The sequence below is a fragment of the Euprymna scolopes genome, chromosome 32 (assembly GCF_053919585.1).
Source record: "Euprymna scolopes isolate OS-2025 chromosome 32, ASM5391958v1, whole genome shotgun sequence".
In the NCBI taxonomy this organism is placed as follows: Eukaryota; Metazoa; Mollusca; class Cephalopoda; order Sepiida; family Sepiolidae; genus Euprymna; species Euprymna scolopes.
In genome coordinates this window covers 21,837,501-21,852,500 of record NC_136513.1, presented here as the reverse complement: position 1 = coordinate 21,852,500, position 15,000 = coordinate 21,837,501, and positions in this window count along the sequence as shown.

The window sequence follows — 15,000 nt, the reverse complement described above, 5'->3', positions numbered from 1 at the left end:
ACTTCCCCTTGGGAAGAGAGATGCCCAGACATCGAGAGGTGAAATTATGTTTTCTCCACGGTGGGCCAAAATCCACATGGTTGAAGATAAGACACTTCCCTAAAGCCTATATCCACCTCATATTGTAGCGACCACCACCGAGTGTAAGTATTGTATTTTGTACTAGCGGGGGTACCTGGCGTTTCCCGGTTGAGAAACACGGTGTGGGGTAGGGTTAAAAAAGTTTTGGTAGGTAGGTAGGATCGATAGTGAGTATTGTGATTTGTATTATGTCGTGTTACTTGTCCTCGTGACATTTGTTAATGAGCAAATAAAGCGTGTGTAATGTATTTGGGCGAATTTTTTTTTACACCGTGGTCACTTATCAAGGCCCGAAAGCCACTCAGGGATAAGAGTTATTGCAAGTACAGTACGTTAGTGTGGAGATTTTATGAAGTGTTTACTTAAGGGGGCGGTTCATTAGGAATTTGTTTACGTTAGACTTGAAGACATCCAAGTTGTAGGTGGGAAGCAGGCAGACGGAACAGAGTTCCACAGGCGTGCAGTTCTAAGAAAGAAGCTTTGTTCATGGAATCCACGTTTTGATTTAGGCATAGATATAGAGTTTTTTTGCCCCATAATCAGTGTTCTCTGTGGCATCGGGTTTCATGCACATGTTTGTTTTTTTCTTTACCAGATATATATAAACTAGACACGACCAAAAAGTGAAAGAGAAACCAAGTTTATTTATTGCGGACTATTATCCTTATCTTTTCTTAGTTGTTTCACGACGTTTCGGTCAATTTTTTCTCTGGCCTTCGTCAGGTGGTAACCGCGACGGATAGGAACTCTGAATCTCCTGACTACATTCACTGCAGTTACTGTCTTCCCAGGGCCGGGGCCCGTGGCGCAGTTGATAGAGACGTTGAATCTCTACGGTTCCAGGTGAGAATTGTCTGAATATTGCGGTTTCAATCATACCCAAAGCCGGACAGAGGCATACTTGGCCAAAACGTGATGAGACAACAACTATGGAAGGCAGTAATTGCAATGAATGCAGTCAGGAGATTCAGAGTTCCTATCAGTCACGGTTACCAGCTGACGAAAGCCAGAGGAATAATTAGTCGAAACGTCGTGAAACAACTAATAAAAGATGAGGATAATAGTCCGCAATAAACAAAATTAATAAATAATACTTAATTTAATAATGAATTCCAATTAAATAATAGAAACCAAGTTGTTGTATTTTAAAACGAATGAAAATCTATTAAAATACGTTATTCTTAGGCAACTTTTTCCCCCAGAAGGATAAAAGTCTGAATTTTATTAGATAACTAGCGGGGGTACCCGGCGTTGCCCGAGTGTTTGTTTCCGGGACGGGGGAGGGAGTTTTAAAAAATTTTATGGTAGGTAAGTAGGAAGGATCAAACCCGGAGTCATGAGTAAAAGTAGGAAAATAAAGTGTAAAAAAGAAAAAAACATCTGCAACGTTAACAGTTCGGCCACCAAGAAAAGTCCATGCCAGTTGTTTAGGAAAAAAAAAAAGAAAAAACGACTACGGTAGGTCGGCGCGAACGTGAAAATATAATGTGAATTGTCCAGCACGCTAACCACTACGCCACAGAGCACTGCAGCTTAGTTTAGTGATTTTAAATAACTTCACATGATAGAAGAACTACGAAGCCAAACCGGTGTTCTCTTCTCAACTGTTCCTTGTGAACGATCCCCAAACGGTGTTAAGTGGTGGCAGGAGGAGGAGGAATTTATTAGAGAGAAAATATTTTACCACTTCCATTGATCTTAACCGATTTTGGCCGTGACTTCTCAGCAGAAAAAGTATAGAAATCTAAGATTATCGAGGAATTTGAGAAATAATAAGCCTATAACACACCTCAGATATTGTTCTGCCGCTTGTGCATATTATATTTGCATGAAATATCTTGATTTTTAATCCTATTAATGTCAAAATCAGACGGGAAAAAATGAGTTCATTTTATTTATATAGAGAAGAGAAGAGAAGATAGAGAAGAGATAAAAAGCAGAACAATATAAAACCTTTTTTGCTATTTTTTAATAGAAATTTTAATTTTAAATTTTCAACAACAACAAAAAAAACATTCACCGTTATGTTTTTGTATTGATTAAATAAACAATTAAATATTTTTTAAGCTTTTTGAATCAATTATTTGTTTATCTGAATAAGATTTAGGATGATTAACTATAAGTATATGCAAAAATATTATAACATAAGTACTTAAATTTCAAATATTTGCATCTTTGTTGTCGAAATTAAAAAATCCAAAATTTAACGTTCTTTTTTTAAGAAACTACGGAAGGCTTTACTAGACATAATTCGTAATTTGGCAAAAGGAGGAGGTAATAACTGTTTGTAAATACAGAACAACTATTTGAATTTTAGGTGAATTAATATCAAGTAACAAGAAATTGCCTAAAGAAAGTATCGTATTTTTAGCAAAATGCGCAGTTATTTGTCGATTTTTTTCTTGTTTGGTACCGATTCTAAAAGGCTTTTCCTGTTTAATGGTATATAAGCAATATGGGGCTCACTAAAAGAAAATAATGTTCCGTCTGCCTGCTTCCCACCGGACTACAACTTGGATGTCTTCAAGTCCAACGTTAACAAATTCCTAATGAACCGCCCCCTTTAGTAAACACTTCATCAAATCTCCACACTAACGTAATGTACTTGCAATAACCCTTATCCCTGAGTGGCTTCAGGGCCTTGATAAGTTGTGATCACTGTGTAAAAAAAAAAATTTCTGTAGTATTTTTTTGTAAATATAATTAAAAAATATAATTCTTCTTTTTTTTTTGCTATTCTGAAAGATAATCATAATTTTTGATAAAAACAAATTTGACACTTCAAAACACAAAAGATGAAAAATTAAACACATTCCAAATAAGGATTTTCAACCTTAAAATCTGACACGTGCGCAGTTGTTTTTTATTCGTTGGCTTTATTTACAATCCTAATCCTCTCAACAATACCATATATATATTTCTCAGTTTCGACTAAATATTTTAAGCATATTTGTACCCACGAATAAAGAAGAGTATATATATATATATATATATATATATATATATATATATATATATATATATCCTAGCAAAAGTACCCGTCGTTAACTGGGTTCAGAAACAGTCTACAGAAAATGCACTCTGATTTATGAAAGTATGATAGGTTATGGAAAAGAAGGGTTGTAAAGAGATAGCTTCGAATTTGGGGGTATCAAAACCAAAGCAAAATATGATGAAAGTAAAAATAAAATCGATAAACCCCATAATTTATTATACCATACCTATTCACACTGAAACACTTATCACAATATTCTGTGGATCTATATTAAAAAACCTTGTTAAACTTTGTCACATATTTCCATTCTATGGAGGTAAGGCGCGAACGGACACCCCATAATTTTATTATACCATAGTTCTTCAACCTGAAACATAATTATCAAAGTATACATACGCAGATAGATATGAAAAGTCTTTATTAAAGTTTGTGCCTATTTCCATTCTATGAAGGCCAGGCGCAAACACAGACCCCACAATTTTACTATACCATCGATATTTAAGTTAAAATATACTTATCAAAGTATTCTTGTGTACATCTATATCAAAAACACTTTTAAACATTTTTCTAATTTTTACATTTTTTATTTCCATACTTTGTGGACCAGGCGCGTACACAGATCCCACAATTTTATGAAGCATCATTATGTCAGATCAAACATACCCATTCCTGTGTCTCGATACATCTTCTATCATTATATGTGATCAGTTTTCTATAATAGTCAACCAGATAGGAGCCTATTTGTGACCAGACACACACACACCGACGTTCAGTTTTATATTATAGAAGATATATATATATAAATATATATATATATATATATATATTTATATTATAGAAGATATATATATATAAATATATATATATATATATATATATATATATATATATATATATATATATATATATATATATATATATATGATTGTTGAGCTGGATTGAATCCGACGATATGAAATAAAATGGAGGTGGAAGGACCTGGATACTCAACGTTTCGTCCGATTTATGCGGGCTTCTTCAAGAGGGATGGTCATTGACGAGAGAGTCGGAGGATTGGGGCTATATATAATGATGGGGGAGAGCAAAGTGTTTTCCTTATGTAAATTAGTTATATATGCATATATATACATTTTATGAGAGAAAAAATATATGTATATATATCTAATTTACATAAGGAAAACACTTTGCTCTCCCCCATCATTATATATAGCTCCAATCCTCCGACTCTCTCGTCAATGACCATCCCTCTTGAAGAAGCCCGCATAAATCGGGCGAAACTTTTAGTATCCAGGTCCTTCCACCTCCATTTTATTTTATATATATATATATATATATATATATATATATATATATATATATATATCGATTATGTAAAAGAAAACAATATTATAAAGTTAAATTCTTCACTTAATAGTCGGTGAAAATTTCGTATTGATCAGATAATTACTTGATTTTTTGGTAGATTTTTAAAGAGAGACTCTGTCAAAAGATACTTACTACTTCCTTCAGTTTTTGCTGTGCTTAATATAAACTAATATAAACTTATATAAACTAATATAAACTTATATAAACTTATATAACTAATATAAACTAGCATGCAGCCCAGCTTTGCTCGGTCGTAAAATACGCATAAATATATTTTAATCCATATAGATTTCTAATTTATTATTATAGAACAAATTGTGTGTGTAATATTATCCAATATATAGAAATGATTTCAAAATTATTAAAAAAAAAAATATGACTTAGGTACCAGCCGCTAGAATCGAAACTAAAACGTTTAGCGCTCAAGCTTTCGTCCTTATTTATCTCTTCAATATCTTTAACGTTACAACAACGGACGGATGAAAAATAAAGGTTTAAAATTAAGCGACTTTGAGCTATGAATGTTTAATTTTGATCATGCCCCCCCCAAAAAAAAACAGCAAGCATAATGCTTTATTCGACTTACACCACCTTTCTTTCTAGTTGACTTCAGTATGGTTTTCTTCAAGTCCAATGTAAACAAGTCCTTGATGATTCATTTTCTTTAAGTAATCCAATTTACCGAATTTCCACTACTAACGATTTCTACGATATTGTCCCATTGAATACCGTACACTCATTAACTTCTATCATTGAATGGTCTCCGGAAGTCGTTAATTTATTTGGTAAAAAAAAAAACGAAAATAATATTTCAAATTTAAGTATTACAGACAAACGAAAATGTGATTTCAAACTTAAGTATGGCAGATCAATGAACCTATTATTTCAAACTTGAAAATGAAGAACCAATGAAACAGCTAACCGAACGGCTTGCATAAACAGGTAGACGCATGTTAAAACAAGGGAAAAACTCAGGTCGAATGAATAGTCAACGAAAATTTCATTATCAAATGTTTGCGAAAACAGTTATTATCTGTTTATGTGATGATTAAAAATTATTTGCGAAAAATAAAAACAAATGTTAATTCAGTTACGAAAACAAATTAGGAATGAGGTGTTCAGTTAGTCATTAATTATTATGAAATAACAGAAAGAAACAAAACGAAAATCTCGCAGTTATGCAAAAAAAAATCTAAAACGAGATATGGAACACGAAAGAACGGTGCAAATAACGAAATTTAATTTTCCAAAATGGCGGACTTAGAGAAGAATAATAACGTTTACAATCGAAGTCATGTGCGAAAAAAAGAATCAAATTTTACTACAAAATAAATGAATAAATTGTTAGTTAAACGAGGCTGTATAGTTTGTAAATACGGTCTATCATGCTTAAGTTTGAAATGACATTTTCGTCTGTCTGTGATACTTAAGTTTGAGATGACATTTCCGCCAGTTTGTCATGATTAAATATTAACAGCATTTAAGCATGGCAGAAATATAATTTCAAATTTAAGTATTACAGACTGACGAAAATATTATTTAAAAATTAAGTCTGACAGACTACACTTTATGATGTACGTACTTGTTACGGACCAGGATGTGTTATATTCCAAAAATGAAGTCAATTGATCAACTAGTTTGTTGGGGTTTTTTAATTAAAAAATATTATTATAATTTTACAAAGGAGTCACCACTTATCAAGACCCGGAGGCCACTCCAGGATAAGGGTTAATGAGTGTACAGTAGTCAATGGGAAAATAAGTAATCGTTAGTAGTGGGATTTTGGGTAAATTGCATCACTTAAAGGGATGGCTCATCAAGAACTTGTTTAGGTTGGACTTGCAGATGACCATATTGAAATGAGTTGGTAAGCCGTGCAGTTGTAAAAAAGAAGCTTTGTTCATAGAATCTGCGGTTAAGTTTAGGCACAGATAAACTATAAAGAAGTGAGAAGGTTTGGAGTCACCATTTTATTTAAACTTTAACGGGGATGACTCAATTCTGTTACCGAAATTATGTTAATATTCCAAATAATTTAAACTTTTTAATCACTAAAAACTGTAAACTTTGATTTCCTTAATAAAAAAAAGGGTGATTTTTGGAATATGACAAGTTCGTCCCGTGACAAATACGATCATCATAAAGATTTTTTTCTATATTTTTTTTAATAAGCCTAAAAATAAATAACCACTGCTCGGTCTCACGATTAGATTTTCACATATACCTCCGTCTGTCTGTCACGCGTTAGTTTTAAACTGAACTTTTATTTGTGTCCTTGTATTTCTATAAAGATCGTAGTGCGTTGGTCGGGCGCGTATATTTCGTCGCTAAAAGCGCATATTGATCGGACGCATATTGTGAATCTCATATTTGTTATTTCCTTCCTTGGTAACTAGCAGGGCCACCCGGCTTGTTTGGGTAAAACGTTTAACCTATTTCTATTGAAACTTCTATCTCACTACGGCTCTTTGTCCATCTGTATCTTTGTCTTCTCACCTCTTTCCCGTTCTATATTCCCTCTCTTTTATCTCCTCTTTCGCCTCCACCCAGCCCATTCCTCTCTGGAAACACTCATACATACACACAGATAATTTTCGTTTATATAATTGATTCTTCAAGTTTTTGGACACTGTCTGCGGAATTATAACTAAGACAGTCACCTAGCATCTATGCAATGTTCACAACTCCCGCTTGTACGAACACCTTAGACTGTCAAATATATTCACCCGAATTCGGCGTTCAAAAGTTCTTATTTACCTTCATTACCGTCGCAATTGATTGGTGGCACTGAGGTAGAGGTTTAGCAAATAGAGCAAAAGGTGCTTTCGTAGCTTGCGTTCGAATTTCGTGATCGGCAGTAAATGTCACTCCTAAACTGATGCTTGCGTAAGCATAAAACACTAGTATATGTTGGTGTAATGAATGATTATTATTTAATTATAATTACATCAAGATAGAAAGAGAGATTATTTCTTTTTCGCTTTTATATTCTCACGTGATATCAGTATATTCTTGAATCGAATGACCAGCCTTTTATGTGCTTTCGACTAGCCTTTTATGTGTTAGTTGCTTATATTTTCTTTACCGTTCTCCCTCAAGTCAGAATTGCATCCTAATCGATCATGTCTCTGATAGTATAGATGCAGCACTCTCCTTAGATAGTAACGCCGAAATACAGAAGTTTGGTGACTTTCATGTCTATATACAAAATGGCTTTGCATAGTATTTGTTCTGAGTGATGTGCCCCTAGTACAGAAACACAAAATAATTATAGCCCGCTTGCTTACTGTATCTATCAATATAATTATAAAACTCAGATTAGCTTGCTTGGGCGTTTAAACCATCCATCCGGTTTCTGACTCCCGGTTTCAAAAAAAAATTCGTTAGCTTACCTATTTTGTAGCCGCCCTGCCTTAAGTCCGATATTAAAAGCTACTGCTGATATTTAAAGTATGCACAAGATCAACAATATTTTTGTTTATCTCATTTTAACGTGTTTTCTGTACAAATAAATGTAATTTAACCCTATTGAGTTTTAAAAAAAGCTGATTAAAATATGAATATAATCATATTTATAACCATATTTGCTGCTTTTAGTAGCGCTCCTGTGGGTCGATTTATTTTTTCTCCTGCTTTACTTAAAAGATAGTTTCTCTTCAAGGCAAGGGGAAGGTACAAAATTTGTTTTAGTAGTGCTTTTAGTAGGGTCCCCTTAATTTTAATAAGTGCTCGTAGTAGTGCTCTGGAAGCTCTCTGAGTTTTTTTTTTCACTCATCACTTAAAATAGTGATTTCTCAAGTCAATAAAAGACAATATAATCTCAAAATAACTTTTTATTTTGAATATTTTTCATCTTAGCTTTTAAGGGCCAACGGGTAAACTAGTACGCTTTTTAAACAATAGCGCGGGTCGTTAAATGCAAAAACACCACTTAAAATGCCGTAAATAAGTAAATAAAAAATAATGACGGGAAGAAGCAGACGAAATCATTCTTAAAGAGAAAAGTCGGAAAACAAAAGAAACAAAATAATAATAATGGCGGAGGAGCTGAAGGAGCTAACGTAAAACTGGGGCTGTAAATCCGTTCTTAAACTGGGGGATCGATTTACTTGAACGTTGTATGTGAAACTGAACTCCCTTCAAAATCTTTTAATATTATTTTTTTTCAATGTGTTTAATTAATCTGGTAGCTTAGTGTAAAAAAAATTGAATAAATAATTGAAAAAATGTTACAGAATGGATTGAGAGAGAGAGAGAGAGAGAGAGGTGAGTAAACGTGGAGTGTAGACACGTTTACCAGAACCGAGGGTCAGCTGACCAGATTACGTATGAGTGACGTGTTCAGGTTGGCTAGATCTGAGAGACTGGATTTGGGCTTTGAAGAAGACGGACGGCTTAATAGCTGTTCCCTCCCCTTCACTGGGGGTGGGGGACGCTGACGTGTTCAAAGCAAGCAAGATTTACTTCCATATTCTGTGTCGACATCTGGAAGGAAAATAAAAACTATAAAACCCATTCATCGTCTTGGAGTGATAAATCTTCGTCTAACAGGTACCAGTCTCCCGCTCAAGAGAAAATGAATTCCAGATGGATCAACATCGACGACACATGAAGTAAGGTATGTCGAAGAAAATGCATGTAACACACACACAAAAGCATATGAACAATTAGAGATGAACACACACAACCGCATATGAAACTAGACGATCATACGCACACGGAATTCTTTTATGACACGCATAATCCCCTTTTATGTTATACACCAAACGTCAATTTGGTGCCCCTCTATGATAACCCTAGCGATAACGTCGATGAGAACACTATGTAACAAACGTTCAATTTGGTGCTCGTGGACCAGTTTGCATCAACGATGCAAAAAACAGAACCTGGGGTAAATATAACAAACGTTCAATTTGGTGCCGTAACTGACCAGACCACCTAGAAAGGGTGGGTTTAAAAGAAAAAAAGAAAAAAAAGAACTTCGGTTACCACGGGGAAAAAAGGGAAAAAAAGACAAGAAAAACACAATAAAATGTCTGGAAAAAAGGAGAAGAAAGAGAGAGAGAAAAAAAGAAAGAACAGTAGAAAAAAATAAAAATCAACACACACAACGTAGGGTCCATTAAAACACTAGGCGAATTAAGAAAAAAAAGAAAAGAAATGCACACTTACACATGAAGAACCTCTTATAAAGAAAGAAAGAAATAATAGACACATTAAAATTATACATAGATAGATTTATATGATAAATTAATAAGAAGAATTAAGGGTAGAACGGTACGTTAAAAAGAAAAGGAAGACATACAGACACACAGATGTAAAACTTTATATATAGAAAATAGTTTAAATAACTGTTTATCGTATTAGGAATTAGCTCGTTATGAACGAAGAAAAATATCACTTAATGTAAAAATTAGTAGGGAAAAACAAAGAATTGCGTTATTCTGTTAAAGCAAAGGACAGATGAGACAGTAAGAAAATGTAATGGGAACACGCACAAATGAAATTGTTTGGAAATGTGTCAATCATAACTTGAAATATTTACACCGTTGCAAAAAGAGAAAGTGGCCACGTTTGTCTTGAACTGGGTTAAAAAAAAGAAAAGAAAGAAAAGAAAAAAAGAATTGATGTTCTTTTCAGGCCAGACTGTTCTCTAAATCGTGAATATTGTTTTTCCAGTTTTAACGGCATTTTTGAATATTTTTTTTAAGGACTGAAGAACGTTGTTTTATGTAATTACTTAGAAGTTAATGTTCATTGTTAGAAAAATGTGTATTGATGATCTGATATTGTATTATATAATGTATAATTGTTGTTTTCCAGTGGTCAGCAAAATAGTAATGAAAAAAAATCCAAAAAAAATCAGAAGATTAGATTAAGATAAAATGGTCGGTCTAGTCAAATTAGAATTTAAAAAAGGGGACAGGTTTAAATTTACGTAGGCGGTTAACTATTTTTTTTTTTTTTTGGAAGAGGTTCACAGGACCCTGCAAGGGGGATTTTTTTTAATAGGTTTTTCGATTATGAAAAATGCTATTTTCGCCGCCTGTATGTAGCTTGATTAAGCTGACCGGTGTGACGGTTGAAAGATCATATTCTTCGCATACAATAAAGACGGGAGACTGCATGCCTGTGGGCTTAAAAGGCTTGTTGTAGCTGCAACGAGGGTGCGCGATAGAATGCAACCACATAGATTAAGCTTGCACATAGGGCCGCCTGCGAGCTTCGGCTGATTAAAAATGCCCAATCCTGAACTTCCAACGCAAGAGCGGACGTGTAGTGGTGACGTGGCCACTATGTAGTGAATCTGAAGTAGGAGAAAGAATAATAAAAAAAAAGATAGAATATATGCCGCTGTTACGTAAGAACTTAAGAAGTCAGAAATCTGACGGATGAGATGTCGGCAAAATTTTTTTTTTGAGATATCGGCATGGGATGGCTGAATGAGAGCTGTTAACAAACATGAGGTTACTTTACCCACATCCCTGAATGATGCCATATGGGCCGTGAAAAAGGGTCCGGCCGAATAAATTATTTAAGACGGGAGACATAGACAAAACAATAGAAGAAATTGAAAAAAAACAGCTATGACGATAGACATACAGATAATAAATTGTAAATTTTTAATGAACAGCCAGTGAGTAAACCAGAAAGAAGAAGAAAAAAAGAAATAGAACATATGACTTTAGTAACAGTGTGCGTCAGGAATGAGCCTTTCAGCTTACCAAAAGATAAACACGTCAATCACAAATATGTGTTATGAATATTTTTGTTGCATTTTTAAACTGTGAAACTAAGTGTAACTTTTAATGAAAAACAATATGTACTTTTGATGAAAAACAATCGATAGGTTCTGCAAATGTGATTTTTTTTTCCTTTTTCACTAATTGTACGATTTTCTTTTTCTTAGGAATTTTTTTTCTGACTTGGACAATTTTAGTTCCATCGATGTGTTAGGATTGTCTGAGACTTTATAAGTGAGTCGTTTTATTTTATTTTAGAAACGACTAAGTATTTTAATTGTAAATGTCTAGGTATTTTTTGTAAACGACTGTGATTTTTCTTTAATTTTGAATTCTGTGGAATGGTATGCAGCCGACCTCAGAAGTTGATGACGTGGTCAATTTTGGGTTTCCACGAATTCGTGTTTTGTTATTTGGAATTTTGTTATTAGTGAGATGGGACTTTGTGATTGCTTATAGGATATTTTTGTATTTTTTAATTTATTATTTTTATATAATTGATGTGTTGTCAAATGGTATTGTGCAGAATTTTCTTGTTCTTTGACATGTAATTTTTTTTTCGCAGAATGGGGAGGTGGAATCTTTGCTTGTGGGGTCTATTGAGAGAATGATTAATAAAAGAAAGAACGTGTTGTTAATTAATTAATTAATAATCATAATAGTAATAATAAAATTGGGAAAAAGAGAAAGAAATAAGATTTAAACAGTGTAATAAATAATAATAAAAAAAACACACTACTGGGTTATGTATAAGGGATCAACTAGTTCTTAAGTTTCGGAATAGTCAAAGGTTCAGTCGGTATTAATTTTAATTTTCGAAATGTAGAATAAATGTTCTATTCGACATGAGTGACGTTTTGACCACATAAGTAAGGTAGAAAAAAAAAGGATAAAAATAGGGTTAAATAAACTAGATGAAGAAATGAAAGAAAAAAGTGGGGCGTGAATGGAATTTAATTTCTGTGGCAAGAATGTTAGAATTTTGGAGAGGTGTTGAATTTCCTGGGTAGTTATTAATTTCATTATTCTCGAGAAGTGATTCGAATTTATTTTTTCATCGTGATTTCTATTGATTTCGAATAGAATCAACATGGAGCAACTTTGAGTACTTCATGTGTGGAAATCCGATGTTTTCTGTGAAGCTATGTGTCTTCAAGGCAGGTTGCGCCTACCGACTTTGGAAAAAAAAGTTTTTTTCTGACATAGCAGTAAACGGAATGTATTCTGCCCAGCGTGAGCGGATCTAGTTGTAATCAACTTCAGGGAGCAAATGAAATGCCCTCTGACATGGCGTAAGGGGCAGAGGGGGTGCAATGGCTGACGTGGCCATTATGTTACGAATCGCTCAAGAGAAGATGAATGAAATATGTATGCAAGTACTTAGGAAAATAGAAGGCTACCCACCATAAGGAATGTTAAGAGGTTTTTTTGTTTCCCACAAAATACTAGTAATAAAAGTAGGCTTATGATGAATAGGATAAGGCTTGGGATGGGAAAAAAAAATTTTGTGTGCTACCTATGGGAAGAAAAGCTGATCTGTAAAGCCAAGGACGATTATAGTCCGTTTTGAAGAGGCAGATGGACCTCGATTTTATTATTCGGTTGATTGCCGAGAATTTATCGATCACGCGTAGTGTCGACGGGAGTAAAGGATGCTCCTGAAATTCTGATTTAAATTATGAAGAGACCATGGGGTCACAGGGAGTTGTTGACCTTCGAGGGCGCAAGGATTAGCGCCACATGGTATTATTGTTGATACTATGTTACTTAGTATATGTTATTAATTATTGAATAAAGGTATGACAGTTTTCTTTGCCAGTGGGGTGAGCATATATATCCCATTCTTAGTAAATGTGGGAAGTACAAAATGTGTACCTTCGCCATACATTTTGATAAAAAGGGGGGAAGGAATGTTACAGAATGGATTGAGAGAGAGAGGGGTGAGTAAACGTGGAGTGTAGACACGTTTACCAGAACCGAGGGTCAGCTGACCAGATTACGTATGAGTGACGTGTTCAGGTTGGCTAGATCAGTGAGACTGGATTTGGGCTTTGAAGAAGACGGACGGCTTAATAGCTGTGCCCTCCCCTTCACTGGGAGTGGGGGACGCTGACGTGTTCAAAGCAAGCAAGATTTACTTCCATATTCTGTGTCGAGATCTGGAAGGAAAATAAAAAACTATAAAACCCATTCATCGTCTTTGAGTGATAAATCTTCGTCTAACAGGTACCAGTCTCCCGCTCAAGAGAAGATGAATTCCAGATGGATCACATCGACGACACATGAAGTAAGGTATGTCGAAGAAAATGCATGTAACACACACAAAAACGCATATGAACAATTAGATATGAACACACACAACCGCATATGAAACTAGACGATCATACGCACACGGAATTCTTTTATGTTATACACCAAACGTCAATTTGGTGCCCCTCTATGATAACCCTAGTGATAACTTCAATGAGAACACTATGTAACAAAAAGACTAAAGGATAAATTTGTTCAGGTGCACCTACATATGTTTTTAAATATTTTCTTTACCTAAGCTGTGCGTTATTAAGAATTATAACGTAATTTTGTCCAAAAATTTTTATTTACGATTATTTAATTTGTATTTTTCATAGCAAGTTGGAATTATTTCCAAACAAAAACAAAACAAGCAAATATGTTTTTCTAATGTAAAAAAAAACTGCTTATTTGTATTTAGTTTTTACGACCTAACTCAGCATAGTTTACCTCCTGTTTTAGAGCTAATAGGTTTTAACGGCCTTTAAAATAATATAAAAAAAATTTTTTTTTTAATAATTAAAATTTCAATTTTAGCGTGGGGGATAACTTTCCTATATAAATTTAACGTAAAATGAGACACCACTTCTTGGCGACGTAGCGAGACATGTAATCGTTAGCATTTTTTCAGGTTTGGTGGCGGGATAAGGGTAAAAAAGTGAAATAGGGTGGGGTGGGGTAATAAGTTCCAAACATTTTTAAAATACGTAGAAACACTTCAAAACCTGGGTGAGTAGAGGGGCTTTCCATTGTTTTTTTTTAGATTTGCTTTGAAAAAGTCTCACCGTTAAATATTACTTAATGAGTTAATTATTATTTTCGAATATGTAAGGTTTTTAACACACACACACACAAATACACTCACAAACACACACACACACACACACACACAAAAAAAAAAACTAGGGTAGACCCGTACGATGCACTCTTTTTCTTTTCGGTTTTTATTTCTCGATTATTGTCAACGGATTACACCCCTCTTATATAAAGGATTTTTCATTTTTATCTAAGGGCAATAATGTTAAGACCTTTATCATTCAACGCTTTCTGTAATGTTTTAACTGGTCACCATGTTTGTTTTCGTGCACGCGTGCATTCAATTCTATGCGCGCGTGCGAAATTGCGTATTATTTTAACTGATCGCCACGTTTGTTTTCGCGCGCACGTGCATTCAATTTTTTCGCGTTCATACATTAATTCTGTATACTCACTGGTACTTTTATACATTAATTCTTAATACTCACTATCCCATAGCTAGCTATACTTACCCGAGTAGTAATTATAAACTGCGTGGACCTTGCTTGCTTGCTTTCTTGCACTTTGTCTTCGACAATCGGACGATTGCATCTTTTAAAATGGATGACAGGTTAACTTTTATATGTGTGTGTGTGTGTGGTGTGTGTGTATCTATGTGTGTGTGTGTGCCTATGAACGTGGCTCAAAAGCTAAGGAATTAGTTGTATATTTTGGTTTTGATTTTGGCTGATAGCACGTAAATCTCATATATATGTATTTAAGTTACGAGCT